The sequence below is a fragment of the Acipenser ruthenus genome, chromosome 19, assembly GCF_902713425.1.
Source record: "Acipenser ruthenus chromosome 19, fAciRut3.2 maternal haplotype, whole genome shotgun sequence".
In the NCBI taxonomy this organism is placed as follows: Eukaryota; Metazoa; Chordata; class Actinopteri; order Acipenseriformes; family Acipenseridae; genus Acipenser; species Acipenser ruthenus.
Genome location: NC_081207.1, coordinates 26,724,059 through 26,741,821, shown reverse-complemented (window position 1 = coordinate 26,741,821; position 17,763 = coordinate 26,724,059).

Sequence of the window (17,763 nt, the reverse complement as noted above, 5' to 3'; positions counted from 1 at the left end):
TCCTAAAATAGGTTTCCAAGATTCATGCTGCATCCTTATTCTGTGCCTGCTTATTACGAATTTAATATTTTGTACCTGCATCTACCATATTAGATCTCAGTATTTCTTTTGAAGATCAATTAATGCTGCAAAATGGATATCAGGTGTGAGTGCTGCCTGAGAGGCCTGAATAAAAGAAAGCAATTAACCAGCAAACCTTTTTGAGCCCAGTGCAATCTGCCAATAAATAAAAAAGACAACTTTAAAGAACAGCACTCTCTGTTTACGTTATTCTCCTTATTCATCAATGTTCATCTTTACCTGAATTAGGGTTTTTATTTATGTATTGTGTGTATAAACTCTGTGTGTGTGTGTATATATATATATATATATATATATATATATATATATATATATATATATATATTGTAATATGGCACGGGGTAGGATAATTGATGGACGTTATGTTGCTTCACCTTTCTTATCATTTGTATCCAGCTTTAACGAGCTTAACAAGGGACAGGTGCCCAGAATCAGCGCACCGGTATAAAATACCCTCTGACCAGCAATCTGCGTCTGTGTGTAGTGGAGGAGAAAAGACGTGGAGGACGGCGGGCGTAGAGCAAGCGAGCGAGCGAGCGAGAAAGAAAAAGATAAAGATCAAACAAACAAACAAACAAACAAACAAACAAACAAACAAACAAACAAACAAAGGATTACTTGGCAACAACTTTGGAATGGAATTGGACCCTGATTAGTGGACTGGATTATTGGACTGAATGAGAACCCGAACCCGTTAAAGACGACCCTTTTTGTACCTGAACCACGAGACTGCCTGCGATTGTTTTGTTACGTTTACGTACTGAAGAGTTATTACGTTGTGTTTTTGATTAAGAAGTGTAAACTGTTGCTTTATTGGAAGATTAAATTTACAGACACCGTGCTGTTTGAACTCATACGATCTCTCCGTGTCTGGTGTTTTGCATCTTACCACCTGTCTATTGCAATCACTAAGTTTCCCTACCCCGCACCATATTACTATATATTATATATATATATATATATATATATATATATATATATATATATAATCTCCAAACTGGGGGATTTCTTTATGTATTGTGTGACAGTAGATCGATACATCATTAGTTATATAGTGAATTACATCACTTGAATTCAAAGACAAATAAATGTGTGGCATGTCAAACATATCTAAATGTTGGGAAGTTGGCTCTTTGAGCTAAAACTTTCAAGTTTTACTAAGTAGCTCAAATCAAGGTGTATGCTTTAAAGCAAGAAGATAGGCTAAGGAAGCCAGAAGGTAAAACAGAAGCAGGAATGGCTACAATTTGTGAGAACATACACTGCAAGACCAGAAAGGAATACAAAAAAAGACACATACAGCCTTCAGTTCATACTATCTTGCAAACTGAAATGGCACCATATGCCAATTCAGATATGCCCTTACTCTGATAGCCTATTATTCTAAGAGCTCTGTCAATGGAGGTATATCTGTAACTACGTTTATTTTCAGGCAATTCTAAACCTGAACTTGCGCAATAAGCACTTGTGAGCAAATTCTTTGAGTTGTAAGAGAGCCGTTGACCACAGTGTTTATTTTACACAACAGCTATTTGTATTTCTCTGCAGATTTTAAGAAACACCAAGAACTGTCCATGGCCAGCTGTGAATTACATTTTAAAAGTAGAATCTGCAGTCATCTCATAAAACTGTTCCCTGTTATTAGGGAATAATCAGTGAGGCATACTGGAGTATTCCTCGGTGTGAATTATTCACAATTTAAAAGTAGGCTAGTATAGAGAGAAATTCTTCAAATAGTGATTGCAGATTTTAACTTCCTAAAGGCAGATGCATAATGGCGGTAAAGTGACAGTAGTGCCATTTAGGTACAAGCAACAGCTAAAATAAATCCTATTTTTCCAAACACTGCTATGCACCATAAAATAAGCACAGCCTTAGTTTTGCAGAGAATTGTTGTTAATGGTTTGGTATCAGCACCTTGCATATAACACTGTTCATTTATCTTTGTAGTGCAAATTAATAAAGAGGTTGCCATACACAAAGTTAACAACACTAGAAGTTAAAGGCTAATTAGCATCTTGAGACTTGAATTTCTATGAGTTCACCTTGGCCTCTATTTAGACTAACAATGTTCTTTCAGGGCTGTTTGGTGAGGCCGGGAAAAAAACAATGTGTTGTTCTTAAAATAATTTTCTATTTTAACACCAGTTTACAGACAAAGGGCTCTTAAAAAAGTCTTAAAGTTGCACTTTGAAAGGAGAGCCTATTAATCTCAACAGCATATTTTTTGTTAATTGACCTATAACAATTTTTAACAGACCTACTCACAAACACCTTTCTCTTGAACCCAGTTGTTTAGAAGTACTGTATATAAAAACCAGTCAACATATTGTGACCTACTTTAAATGATTTAGATAAATCATTTAAAGTAAAGCACATATAGGCTTCTGTGGTGATGCCAACAGAAGCCTATATGTGCTTTACAGAAGCCTATATGTGAAGCCTATATGTGCTTTCTCTCAATTTTTGTAAAGCACATATAGGCTTCTGTGGTGATGCCAACAGTCCCTCAAGGGCTGAATTTAGCATTTTACCTTAAATATTACCCATCTCTTGCTGTCCAGTTTGAGACCACTATTGTACTCTAGGTTAATTCACAGTCCTAAATTCCTTACATTAATAGCATCCCTTAATCTCTTTTTAAACACGGTGAAGCTGAGATTTATGGTGTGAATGTTGTACAGCTGAAAGCTACATCCTTCTGGGATTTACACCCCCATTTGGTTTTCACATTACCAATGTTTCACTTAATATGTTATAAAAATCCCCAGAGAAGTAAATATAGGCCTGTTTGTTTTCAAATTCAAGCATCATTTGGTTTGCCTTTTCTCTCGTGAGAACGAAAAACGATGCAAAGTGTTCTCTTGAAGAGCGATTAATATACTGAGCAAAGCATGAAAGTAGAATAAACGTCGGAGGGGTATACTCTAACCTTCATTCTATTTAATTGAAGATGTGTGCAGTATTCTAGATTTTCATTACCAAAGAGGAACTGGGTCATTTTTGGCAGGCCAAAGTTGTATATAGCCAAGAGCTGTTTTATCACAGTAGCCAGTAGCTTTTTTCCCTTGTTTCAATTATGAGATATTCCCAGAATATTCCTATATTAGCTGCTTTCCTCTAAATCACTTGGACTTGAGTAAAGAAATTAAACAATGTGCAGGCCTCAAATTCTTATGGTTCAATGCAAAAAAAAAAAAAACAGTAGCTGTTTGCTCGGTGGACATAACATCATGGCATACCTCACCAGGTATTGCAGGTAGAAACAGAACCACACAAAAAGAGAACTTTGAAGTCGGATTCTCTCTCTAAATATAAAAGTTGGATTTTTACATTCAGTGCAGGAGATGTATGATGGTCATGTCAACTGAGAGAAGTTAAAGTTCAAGTTAAATTGAATTCATTAGTGTATCATTTTTCTTTAGCTTTGTGATATAGTACAGTAGTTTCATCAAATTTCCCCAAAGCACATGAGAAGAAAACAATAATGTAAGGCCCCTATAAACACTTGCTTGTTCTATTAACCATCTTAAATACTTTATAATAACAAATTAAACATATAATCCAGCAAAATTAAAAAATTAAGTGGAGAAATATCATTAAAAACACATACAGTATGTTAAGCCATGAGTCCTAATGAGCTTTAAATAATAGCAAATGGTTTATTTAAAACAAAAAAAGTTGTCATTAATTTATTATTCAAGCTCATTTATTTTCATTATTCATCCCCTTTAAGTGCAATCTTCAGATGGTTATTTTTTTTTCAACATTCACAAGCAGTGTGTGTTTGTGTGTGTGCATTTTAAATAGATCCCAAACCAGACAGTCATCAAATGACTGTGTTTGAATTGCTGTGAGAGATATCACAGTGAATGAGTTTGGATATCCATGGTCTATTCTCTGGTGAACATAACTACACATAACTTTCCCTAAGTTGACAGTAATTTTAAAGAAACTGCCGATTTTGCTGACTGACAAGTAATGTTGTACTTCTGGGATGTCACAACTAATATGCCAAATCCCATTATAAGCAAGATGTGGCTTATATCAATTGTTAGGCTAGTTGTACTGAAGCACAGGGAAATGATATGGCTTACCAGAAGGTCACACAGCAAGTAAAAAGCTCATGGTTTCTTTGTTTCAATTACCTGGCCCTGTTTCCTAGCACTGTTTTAACCATGTTATTATCTATGAAGTTATTTTACTGTTAGGTACCATGTCAAGGTGTGCGTTGTTGTGTGTGTGTGTGTGTCTGTGTGTGTGTGTATATATAGAAAAAAAAGACATACTAACACAGTTATGATGTCAAAATGTCATAATTCCTCTAAAGGAAAATATATTTGAACTTTGACCCATTCGACTCCTTGAGACCACTTTGATTCAAACGCATAATGTCTCATTTTCAATCACTTGACAACACCTATAGCAGAGAAATGTTCATTAATGAGCAACAAAATGAGAATACGTAAAAAAAAAAAATGATGTAAAGCTGGTACATTCGTATCTCAGAGAAACTGGAGAAATTAAAGCTATTCCTGTCAATGACTTTCAAAAATCCAATCACTCGACAACACCCACAATTCATGTTTTTAGGCACTTTTAACAAATCTGTCTCTGTGAAGATTTATAATCATCCTTCACCAATGGGAGCACCAACCAAGCGAGCAACACAAATCTTTGACTCTGACAGCAACTAAAAAAAAAAAAAAAAAAAAAAAGCATACCCCATTGAAACACATTTTCCTTAAAAATACGTTATTTTTTGCAGTACATTATCTACCCTGAATTATCAAAAATAAAATTATATTTAAGATTCTTTAATATTGACTTAATGTACATTATTATTATTCATTAAAGTTACTTGCAATTTGAACCATAACACCCATTTATTGTCTTTTTTTATTACAGATACTAATATCCATGTAGTATAAAAAAATAAATAATAGATAGGCTTCACTGAGTTACAGGAAAATAATGTTCAGTCCTTAAAAAGAAAAACTTACATCCATGAATGTATTGTTGTAATACCAGTAGCATGCAACTGCAATCTGCTGAATCTGAGATGCTATAGCTGATGAATGAAATATAGGTTGTGTTGCAGAGGATATTTTGAACCTATAGCACAGCTCATGCAGTACCAGCAGCAAATACAAGATCTGCTCTACAGGAATACACCCATGGACTTCAGTTTAGCTGGCACTGAACAGCCTATTAAGCACAGCTACTCAAAGAAGGATTTCTGTGGCAAACCCAATTTATATTAAAGCAACTGATCTGCTCTTATCAGCTCAACTACTCAGTCAAAGACAGTGCCACGAGCCAGTACAGTTGCTGAACAAGAAGCTTTTTATCGCATACTTCTCTTCCACACAACAGATGGAATCAATCGCAAACACCTGAACTGAGCAATGCTGTTAAAACAGGCATAAAGGTGACCAATACATTCTTATCACAGTAAAACAAGGAAGGTACTGCAAGGAAGGATTAAAAAAAGGATTACAACAAGCAATGCAGAGGTTGTTCATTCTCTAGAAATACCCAGTACAGAACAAAAGATTCCCAGCAAGAGTTAATGAAACAAACACAGGTAAAACTGATATTAATAACCAATTCTCTCAGGAGTCATTTAATCTCTATAGAAATGGACCTTGGTCGTTATTGCTTAAATTGTAATATGTACATGTAAAAATTATGCATGGACTTTAAAACAAAGTGTTTCTGCACTGGACTGTGCTTCCAATATTAAATTGCAGTACATTATAATAATAATATTAATAAACTTTATTTTGTATAGTGCCCTTAAAAGCAATCATCTCAGAGTGCTTCTCAATTAATAGTACAGCAATAAATAAAAAGACTATACACAAAAAAGCACAAGGAAATAAAACAATCATAAAAATCATAAAAACGCCTTTCTTAAAAAGTAGGTCTTTAAATTAGCTTTAAAAACACTCAGAGAAGCTGAGTCCCTGATCTCTAGTGGAATAGAGTTCCATAATTTGGGGGCATAGCAACAGAAGGCCCTGTCGCCCATAGAGCGCAGGCGAACAGGCGGGACACACAGCAGTCTGAGATCAGCAGAGCGGAGGCTGCGAGTAGGAGTGTAAAAAGATAAAAGATCTGACAGATAAGTCGGAGCTAGCCCATGAAGAGCCTTATATGTCAGTATTAAAATTTTAAAATCAGTTCTGAACCTGATAGGCAGCCAGTGCAAGGCCTCCAAGACAGGAGTAATGTGATCTCTTGAGCGGGACCGAGACAAAATTCTGGCTGCAGAGTTTTGGACAAATTGAATTTTAGTGAGGATGCTATTAGACACCCCAGTGAGCAGGGTGTTACAGTAATCGATCCTGGAGAAAACAAAAGCATGAACCAGTTTTTCAGCTGCAGGTAGAGAAAGCATGGGATGCAGTCTGCAGGTAGAGAAAGCATGGGACACACGTTGACCAAGATGTAATGGCTTTCTGTATCAAACACCATCCATGGTTCAAGAGAAGACCTATGACATATTGTCAGTAATCCTTTTCCAAATATAGACACATGTTTGCATCACAATCCACCCTAGGCTATATCCATTTGACTTTAGAAAGCAACACATTTATCAGGTAGCAAAAATAACGAAAGCCGGGGCGTAAGATCAATGTAGGAAGTGCATCCATTTTACAAATACAACCACCATTGAGTGTTGCATAGTGACAACAGCCTAATTTGTCATCTTGTTGCAACACTGAATTGGACTCAAGCGACAAAGCAGGGTATAAAATACTTTATAATACAGTATCCTCTGCCATTACTGTTTGCTAAATATTCTGGACAAAAATATTGGAATACAGCTCTAAAGTGCTTGTTCAAATAATTTCTGTTGGCGGAAATTCCTGGTTTAATGTATTATTAAAGTTGGCCATGTGTTTCCCATGCTTATCCTTTAGTATGTCTTTGCTATGTATGCAATAAAGCCCAACAGGGTGTCTGTACAAGTCAAATATATACGGACGCCTCAGGGCGATGTGCCTCCAACCCCCGAGAAGTCTGTATATTTGACCTATACAGACATCCTGAAGAGCCTTATTGCATTTATATTCCAGATAAAAACAGCAGATTTGAAGAAAAAAAAAGCATAAATCACGTTTAGGGCAAAAAATGATTTGTTTTTTATTAAATATCCTGAAGCCAATAAAGTAGTCCCATTCATAAGTTTGAACTACACACTAAGGCTGGGACCAAATCAAAACTTTGACAACCCACTAATCGCACTTAACAAAACTGTATTTAATAGCGTTTTTTTTTTTGTATCTTATTTTTTCTACTCATAAAAAGAAAACACTATTAAATACAGTTTTGTTAAGTGCGATTAGCGGGTTGTCAAAGTTTTGATTTGGTCCCAGTCTAAATTAAGCTGAGTAGATTAATTTAATTAAAACATGTAAAAGAAAGAACATCTTTATTTTTTATATTGTGTACATTACAATAATAATAATAATAATAATAATAATAATAATAATAAAAAACATAAATACATTATGACATACATGCATTCTCAATAAATATAAATGTTAATACTCTTCCATGTTTGAAGTGATCATGTCTTTAAACATGTCTGAGAAATGTATGTGGGTAAAAATATATTCACAAATGATTCATTAATTTAACACATTGACTTTGGTTTGCATTTTTCATTTTGAACTTGACGTCTGACTTTAATAAGGGTTTAGACTAATGTGTTTAATTTGTTTTACAGCGGTTTCTTATTTTCGCATTGCAAGTCTCTTACATCTACATACAGAGAATGAAAAATGACACAAATCCCAAGCAAAGGTATATGGATTTCTGATGCATACTTTATTACCCGAAAGACAAATGACAAGGAAGGATCAGCCACCTGCTCTGGTATTGTCTGTCTCTATGGAAAGTGAACTAGTTAAAATATATTTAGCTTTAGGCAAATCTTAAAGAGAAAGAAGCATATCCTACAGTGATGGAACACCATCTTTGACCTCCATCACAGAACGGCTCTGCTCGAATACATAAAGGTCCCAAAGAAATTCCTTTTATAGCTCATTTCTTACTTCATTTCTAATGGGATTGAGGTTTAAGGTTAAGCCTGTTTTCTTCCTTCCCCAGACAACCTAGAATTATTACAGTTTTAAATGCTGCAAACTCCAGAGTCCATTCCATAAATGTGTTACTTCGTCATTATGTCAAAGACAAAATGACAATGCAAGGAATAAACGTCCTGAAATTGACAGATAAGGTGATACTGTAAATGTATATAGAAACCAGATGAATAAAGGTCTATAGAGATCTTGCTGACTGATGCTGTAGCTGCCATGAATGACAAAAGAAGTCTTGACTTTTATTTAACAGAGCTTGATTCCCCCCAAGGAATACATGGAGGAAAAAAGCTAAAATCATTATGAGGGTCACCTCTATGCCCCTGATCAGCTAATCTTAATTGAAATATATCTGCCATACAAATCGAAAACAACACCCACAGGTTTTTTTTTTTCTTATAATACTAACCAAAAGCAAAGGTGATCGACAAACCTCCAGCATTATTAATAAATACTGGCAGAACAATTTCCAAAAGGCTATAATTTTAATTCAATTAGACTGAGGAAATTATAACCTTTAAACATGTGTACCCATATTATAAATATCTGATGAAACCATACAAAGTAATATGATTGAAAAAGCAAATGAAAGCTTACATTAGTTGAAAGCTTTTGGGCATTATTCAAAGTCCTAGCCCACAGTGAAACCTAAGTTTTGCTAATTGGCAATGCACTTACTTACTGACAAAGACAAAATGATGATCCTGCAACATGAGTTTTTAAGGTATTTGTTTCCAATGTCTTCTATATTAATAGCCTGGACTCATGAACAGACTGCATATCCACTGGATGTAGATGTAAAGCATTTGGGCGGTTTCATTTTTGCATTGAAATAACTAAATAAATAAAATGCCCTTAGTCTTAAATCATGCATGCAAACTATTGATACACTACTGGCAAGCTGTAACTCAGCTCTCTGACCTTTGGGAAAATGTCGTCATGTATTGCTTCCAAACTGTTTGACCATAAATCAATGATTAAGGACCATCCATTTATTTTAGGTAGGATAGGGCGTTTTGCCATGCCAGAGAATTTTTCATGATTGGCACCAAACAGATTGGTTATTGCTGCCCTAATTCAACTGCTGATCTCATTATCAACAGTTAAAATCCATTCTAAAGACCATCTGCTGTGAGAGACCACCTGATTAAAAGACCTACTGCCTTCAGAAAGAATGTAGTCAACAGGAATTTGCATACATTTAAACCTCCTGCTCTGGCGACAAGTAGAAGACTATAATTACTGATGTTGTTGGTTACTGTTGCATCTCTAGCAAAAGATCACAATTATTAAATTATATATGCAGAATACAGTTCTAAAATGTGGTTTATCAAAAAAAAAGGACTGTTTAGATTCAGTTGTTTAAAGAGACATATCACAGAGAAATATATCTAGGCTCACATCAAATCTGAGGCCAAGACAAGGCAAGGTTTAGATTATTGCTCTTCTGATGAGGAGGCCCCAGTCAGCATTTCCTCGTTGGGTTTAGTCACATTTCTTATTCTTGCAGGAAATCTTGTTAAAGCCAATTTCTTCTCCACAACCTTGGCTGTAATAAAAGTTGCTCAGCTTTGAATTACTGTAAACAAAGCATCTGTAAAATTGTCAGAAAAACAATGGGTTGTTCCCTTTGTGGTTATTAAAATCCAATTTGTAATTGGAAGAGTTTTTACTGTTTCCTGTGGCTTTTTAGTTGTGAACTAGGTGTTCTTAAAGACAATACATTGCGTTTTCCCTAAACATGAGCAGTAATTGCTTTACAGAGCACAAACTGAATCTATTTATCGTGGTGGGATGTTTTTCATGCATTTAATCTTGCTGCAGTTGACATGTTCTCTGTCATAATTAATTACTAGAGCAATAAATAGTTGCATTAATAACTCTGATGACAGGAGATGAGTGATTTACAAAATAACAGCTCGAGACAGGTCTCAAGATTTGGCATGTTCACAATATGGCTGAGATGGAAATGGATACCATATATATATATATATATATATATATATATATATATATATATATATATATATATATATTCCTGCTTCATGTTACAGAACAGCTATGTGACCCAGACCAGGATGTTTATTTTTGCAAAAAGGCCTAGTCCCTCCCAATTTGTTTTTGTTTGTATTTGTATTTTTTTTTCCGATTCTGTTTGCTGACTGATCGATCTCTGACACGGGTGTCGCAGGAATCTCCCACAGGCCTCTAAAACCCCACAACCCCCACATGTGGCGCCCAATAACATCAATATTCAACTGTAAACATTGTAGGAGAGGTGCCCCCATGATAAGCAATAGTATTGTGCACAGTATACTTAAAACATAACATGGTACAACACTATTCAAAACTGTAGTGTGGGATTAATACTTTCACATTCTGTGCACTGTATTTTGAATGTAGGCCTTCATTGCAAAACTTTGTACTCATAGTTTTCAGGTATTTTTTTTCAGTTGTAAAATGAATTACCTGTACCAGTCACAAGTTTTTACAAAAATGCATTAAATTTTTTGCATTCCCTCGTTTAACATAAATCGCAATTATCCCAAACGGGAATAGGATTTAAAATCCGACTGCTGAGTAATTATTCTACATACAAACCGGTCACATAAGCTAGTGATACTTTTGTATACAATCAATCTAAAAGCAATCGTTGGGGGAGGGCTTGCAATAAACAATATACAGAGGAGGCTGATAAATCTGATTTTAAAATCATTTTTAAATAAAGATGTATACCATGATGGAAATTGTTGGGGGGCGTTGCAGAAGCAGAAGCGGAGGGGGGGGGAGCAATTTATATTTATCGAAACTAAATGTTGTCTCTTTACCTCTTACTTGAAGATAGCGAAAAATCACAAGGAGCAGAAACACAATCAGTGTACCCTCATAATGTTTTAAGAGCCAGGTTATTAATATGATAATTGCTGCAAAAACAGCACAGATGTCTGAAGCAAAAAAAAAAAAACATCTATCTATCAATCTAGAGATGTCAATAGAGAGTTAAGAAAGTGGGAGGGAAAGATGGAGATAAAGAGAACAAGAGAAATGAGTTATATAACTTGTTATAGTACATCTTCCATTGCATTTTCCATTGCATTTTTAAAGAGACAGCACCTAGTTCTGTAAATCATTCCTGGCTGTAACATGACATTAGAAATGCCCTGGTATGTTATGACTTGCAAGCCAAAATGTATATCAGATGGATATTGCTTTGCAAAATGCAGACAAAAAAAATAGAAAAGAATTGAAAAATAGTTTGTTGTTAGACACTTCAACCCGGTGACAGAAAGACACGACTCACACGAAGAAATTTCATTTAAGGAACATATTTTATTCAGAAAACAAGCTTTTACAGCTTGATTTACCTCGGCCTGTCTATAAGTGTGTGACCGAACATCAGAAGTCAAAACTCTTAACATTCCTCTTTGAAATGCCAGGTACTTGTACATTTTATAAACCACAATTAATTTCTTAATCTACTATGCACAAGCTTGTATAGTACCAATTGAAGTTTGAGGATCAAGGAACATCATTATAAGGTCAACTTATATTGCCCAACACCCCTACACCCTTTACTTGGCACAACCTCAGACAGTGTCTGTGGAACACCTAGGGTGTGGAAGGGATGACAGTTGACATCAGGGCAAAGTCTGCATTTAGACAAATGCAGTCTGTCAGCCAGCCCCACAAAGACTGTCAACTATTTTTATCGCTGCTTGGCTGAACTGGCCAGCTCTACAAGCTCATTGTATTTTTTTTTCTGCTGGTTTGATCTTACCTTTCATGACAACTCAACCCTGGAGACCATCTATCTTTTATACTACACTGGGGGAATGCTTTTGATTGTAGAAAATGAAAGAAGCCTGAAAAAAAGTAATAATAAAACAGAAAGTGCTACATTTTAACCAACTTGCTTTATACACAGCAAGACATCTCAGGTGTAATAATACATGTGGGGTGTTGAATCCTGATAGAGGTTGGACATTTTCCCTATGAACATATTTTCAGTTGTGTGTATCCCTAACAGTCCCTGTTTGTTTCAACCAAGAACTAAACATTTGTTTTAAATGTGCACATAAAACACGTTAAAAGGTGTGTAGCATTAGTGATTGCTCTAGAGACTATTTTAATCACCATGCTGGAATACAAATTTAAGAAAAGAAAAAAGAACTGGTTAAAACAAAAGCCTGAACTGTTTTGCAGAGGGCTTAAATTATAGCTGCACACCCCTAGTGGTCATTTTTAAAACCACCTTAATGTTTAGGAGTCTTCTCAGAAGCTTGGTATATAAATATATAAAAAAAACCAGTCACAATACAATATTAATATTCTGTGCTTTTAAGTGCCCTTTTAAATGTACTTGAGTTAATGGGAAAATAAGATGTAGGCATGTGTGTGTATATATATAAAGTATATATTTAACTAAATAGATTAATACACTATTAAATAGATAGATTAGTACACTAATAAAGAATACTTTTTTTGTAAAGCTTTTACCTGTCTATCATTCTTTGGCTGAAAGAGCAGACATCACTGTGTTATTGTGCGTTTTATGTGGTCTGTGTAGTGCATTTCTAAGCCATACATACACCCAGCATGAAGATATTGCTTTAGGAAAGGAGAGATATTGTCAATATCATCTTCCCTTGAAAAGCTTTTGAAAACCTTTCGTGGGGAGAAAAAGGCAGCGTGACATTTAATTGCTAAAGTGTCAGAGCGCTTTCTTATGTCATTTTTTTTTCTTTTAAACTCACTGTGCTGTATCCAGAAAATTAATACTTTATGTCCCCTGCTGAATATGGCATATTTGTATTTGTTTATGTTCCCATGTCATGTACTCTTAATCCTGCTACACGCACACACCCACACGCACGCACACCCACATGCATGCACGCACACACACGCACACCCACACGCACGCACACACTCCCACACGCATGCACACCCACACGCACAAGCATGCACGCACACACATACGCACACGCATGCACACACGCATGCACGCACGCACGCACGCACACCCACACGCACACACACGCACGCACACCCACATGCACGCACGCACACCCACACGCACGCACGCACACCCACACGCACGCACACCCACACGCATGCATGCACACCCACACGCACGCACACACACATACACATACACGCGCGCACACACACGTACGCACACGCACACGCACACACAGACACACGCACACCCACACGCACGCACACACACACATACGCATACACACGCACACACAGACACACGCACGCACACCCACACGCACGCATGCACGCATACACACGCACACGCACACACACATGCACAGACACACACACGCACGCACGCACACACGCACGCACACACATACGCATACACACACACACACACGCACACACACAGACACATACACGCACGCACACCCACATGCACGCACGCACACACACATACGCATACATACACACATGCACACACACACGCACAGACACACACACAGACACACACACACACTTGGCCTCTGCCAGCTTGTTTTTCAACCAGCAACCTCCCTTTCTGAATTGCCTGTCTAATATTTCCATGCTCCTTGCTCTGCGTCCTGCTAATAACCTATAAAGGAGTTAAACAACTGCTCTGGGCTGGCATGATGCAAGCACAGAAGCAACAGTTGTCAGCTGAGCATGCAGTATGATTCCTGTTACAGGTGCAAGGTGCATATTATCACCATGGCTCACCCATGATAATTTCATTATCCCTGTATTGTATAATGCTGTTTGGCTCATTCTTTCTAAGCCTGCTTAAATCAAGAATCTGTATCATGGTTTCATTCCAGTGATTCTGCTCTGGTATTCACATCTGTTATGATTAATTGCTCAAGTCTTGCAGCTGAGTAACTTCCATTATTGTCCTTAAGTAGGTGAGAACAATAAGGATGACTGATTCTTGCTAAATCCCCAAATTCCACCGCTAAATAGCATAACATGAATAAAGATGATCATAAATATGAACTCTTTCCAACCATGTTGAAAAAGCTTTCCATTTTGTGTTAGAGTTGGCAGGAAATATGTTATTTTTCTTTGGACTAACCGTGAAACAAGTGCCTGTAACAAAGAAATTATTTATTAGTGTAGTGTAGAGGTCCACAGCCCGTGGTCCTGGGACCACTTGTGGGGATCCTGCATACAGTATATTCATTGTTACACTTCGCATCTGCTACAATACACCGACCAGTCGACAAACAAGTCATCCCTATGCTATTCATCCATCTATCCCAAAGATAATGAAAGATCATTGATACGGAACAATGGAACTACAATGCACTTCTTTTCAGTTTAAGACTACATTTGTTGTGATTGTAAAGTGATGACTCTCATAACCTGCAATGGGCCTTAACTTTTGAAAATGCCTTTAATGCACTGTAATACGCATGGGTACCCTTATCTGGAACAGAGTCTATAGAGCAGAAGCAGTACAGCATCATATTTTCAAATCAAGCTTTCATGCAAGCAGTATTAAAGCAAAAATTCGAATTGTTGCACAAAGGGGAATTACACGGCTTCTCTAACGCAGAGCCTTGTAGCGGGTGTATCAATTTAACAAAGTATATCCACCACTCTTTTCTGGTCCCAATGAGATGCCAGGATATTTCAATATATTTAGCTGAAATACTAATTGTTAGTGTTTATAGATACCGGTATCGTAATGTATTTATTTGAATATTGGAATATTCCAACTGTAGGGTATATATACAGACATTGTTTGAGTGAAGTGCAACAAAACATAAGAAAAAACACATTTAACATAAACTGTGCTTTTTTTTTCTTTTTTACTCTGTTGCTGATAAATGTATTTAATACCTGGGTGGGTCAGCAACATAAGCATAAAGTAGCACACCATGAAATAGATAGCATTAAGAAAAAGAAAACAGCATTATTATAACCTAAATAGGTAATGTCTTTGTAATTTTTTTTTCACATATCACATTCTCTCCACCCCCCTTTCAACAAAAAATGAAATAAATGAATGTATTTAAAAAAGAATCTACAGATCTACTGGCATTTGTTACTCATCTTTTTAAAGTTCTTGTGACTGCCTATTATTATTCTAAAATGTAAAAGTCATCTAGAAATGGTGCCTTCAGTTCCCACCCAAAAGGTAAAAATCCCAGTGTTATTTCTCTCATCCAATTGTGTGGAGTCTTACATTTCAGGAATTGTTAGATTTGAGCTGCCTAACAGAAACCACAAACTGGAAAGCCTCACAATTTCCGCAGCTTCTTAGAACGCATGTCCGCTTTAGTTTTAAACGTAATCTACCCTCTCATTTATTTTCTTCTTTTTTTCAGTTTTAAAATATACAGAATGATTACTGCATATACAGTATGCATAGAATTAGAGTCATATTTATTCAAATGCAAAGCCATTGTGGCCTGCTATTTTGTTTCACATTTATTATTCAAAGACATATGGGTTATATAAATAAACAATCAAGATGGACTTAATAAGATCAATTTCTCAAACAGAAAAAAAACCTTCTTAAATCACAAATAGCAATGCAGCAACAGTGCCATCTACTGGTTTCAAAGAAAACCTGACTGGTATTTGTTTTAGCCATCCTCACCTACAGTATTGTTACCTCCACTGGAAAAATACGTATCTTATTTATTCATTAAACTAGCTGTTAATGGTAATATATATATATATATATATATATATATATATATATATATATATATATATATATATATATATATAGCAAACATTCTAACACTGTAGACAGATCTATGAAAAGATAACTCCACAAACTGCAGACAAATTACAACACTGTCAAAAATATTTAAGATAGTTAAGAAACGTTTTATTAAATATTTAACAGATTCATATTTGTCAATATAAGACACTGAAGCTTTTGAATTACTTATCTGTTAGCCAGCAAACTGAACGACATCAATACACCCTAGTTGTTGTTCGGGTAGTCTGCAAGGATTCGTGAGAAATCCAGTTATTTATTTTTTTATTTTGTCAATAAGGCACGCTCCATCTATATGCAGATGCAAGTGTAATTTATGGAACAGAAACACTGTCAATTAGATGCAGTCTTCTTATTTACATAATGATTTTCAATTAGAATACTGTTAAGAAAATGGAAATCATTACCTAATCTATGGTGACACTCTTTGGGTGTTGATACATGTTGCAAAAAGACCCAGGATGTATTTGGTGTTTTCACAGTGGACCATTGGGACTAAAGCTGCATCCACACTGGACGAGAGCGGCGCCAGCGAGCGAAGTCGCCGAATGTCACTCGACACCAGACGCGACTTGGAAACGATCTGGTGTGGATATTCCCATTTGACTGCAGTGACTTCTAAATTATTCGCTCACATCCAGTGTGGATGCAGTTTAAGCATATAAACAAGCTACAATTAAATGTGCATTGTGTAAGATTATACCCTAGTTTACACTAAACTTAGTTTTACCACTAAGGATTGTGACAAATAGAGATGTGCAAAGTTACCATCCTTTATATACAGCATTTGTACAGCATTAACGTGTTTTTTTTTATATATATATAATTAAAGCACGATAAGAAATTATTTCTTCATCTTGCTCTTTTATACATTATCTATATAAACGTGATTGAGAAAGAAGTACATGAGAATCACATGAGAGTCACGTGATTTCAACGTGTGTTGATCCCCTAGTATTTATACCCCAGTGTGAATAGAGTATAATTAGAGGGTAGGGGGTGTCTAAATAAATAACATTCTAATTTTGATCAGAGGTAATAATTTTGATTGAATGTAAAATAACAATCAAATATGCACTCTGGTAACAAGAACTTTGCAATCTCTGCACAACCCTATTGGCAAATAACTTTTGTAGTGGTTGACAGAACATTACTCATGAGACAAAAGAACAATTTTATTGTTTATTGAAGATCCAGGTCTTCCAACTTAATGTACTACTGAGCTCTCAGCCAACTGTGAATTATACAATGAATTCCACAGACAACTTGAAAAGTGTAACACCAAATACCATAGAAACCCAACTGTGTAACATGCGCTTACATGCAACTAAAAAATGAAAAGTAAAATATAGAATTATGAAGACTCAACTTTTGATCAAAATGCATCCATTCATCCATGTTTTATTAGTGTATCATATTTAGGTAGTTCACTACAGCTAAAGGAAAACATTCACACATCATGATTACTGTCAGGTGAGGAGTAATTTTTTTTTTTTTTCCAATGAGGCTTAGATTCTTTCTTAACATTTTATTTTTCTGTACTGTTTACTGTTAATGTCAAATAAAAATGTAAAAACAGTAAATACATTAAATACATTGATGTGTGGAAGTAGATCCGCATGATCAGAATACTAATTAGGGGCCAATCTAATATTACTTATTGATGGAAGAAACAAAATACCCCAGCCCAATGCCTTTGAAATATTGATAACAACCTGTTAGTAGGTCCTATCTGGCTCACATAAAAAGGAATGCTAATCCTAATACCTGATAACAATCAAATCAGGTACAATATTTGAAAAAGAGTGGTCCAACCAAATCCATACTATATAC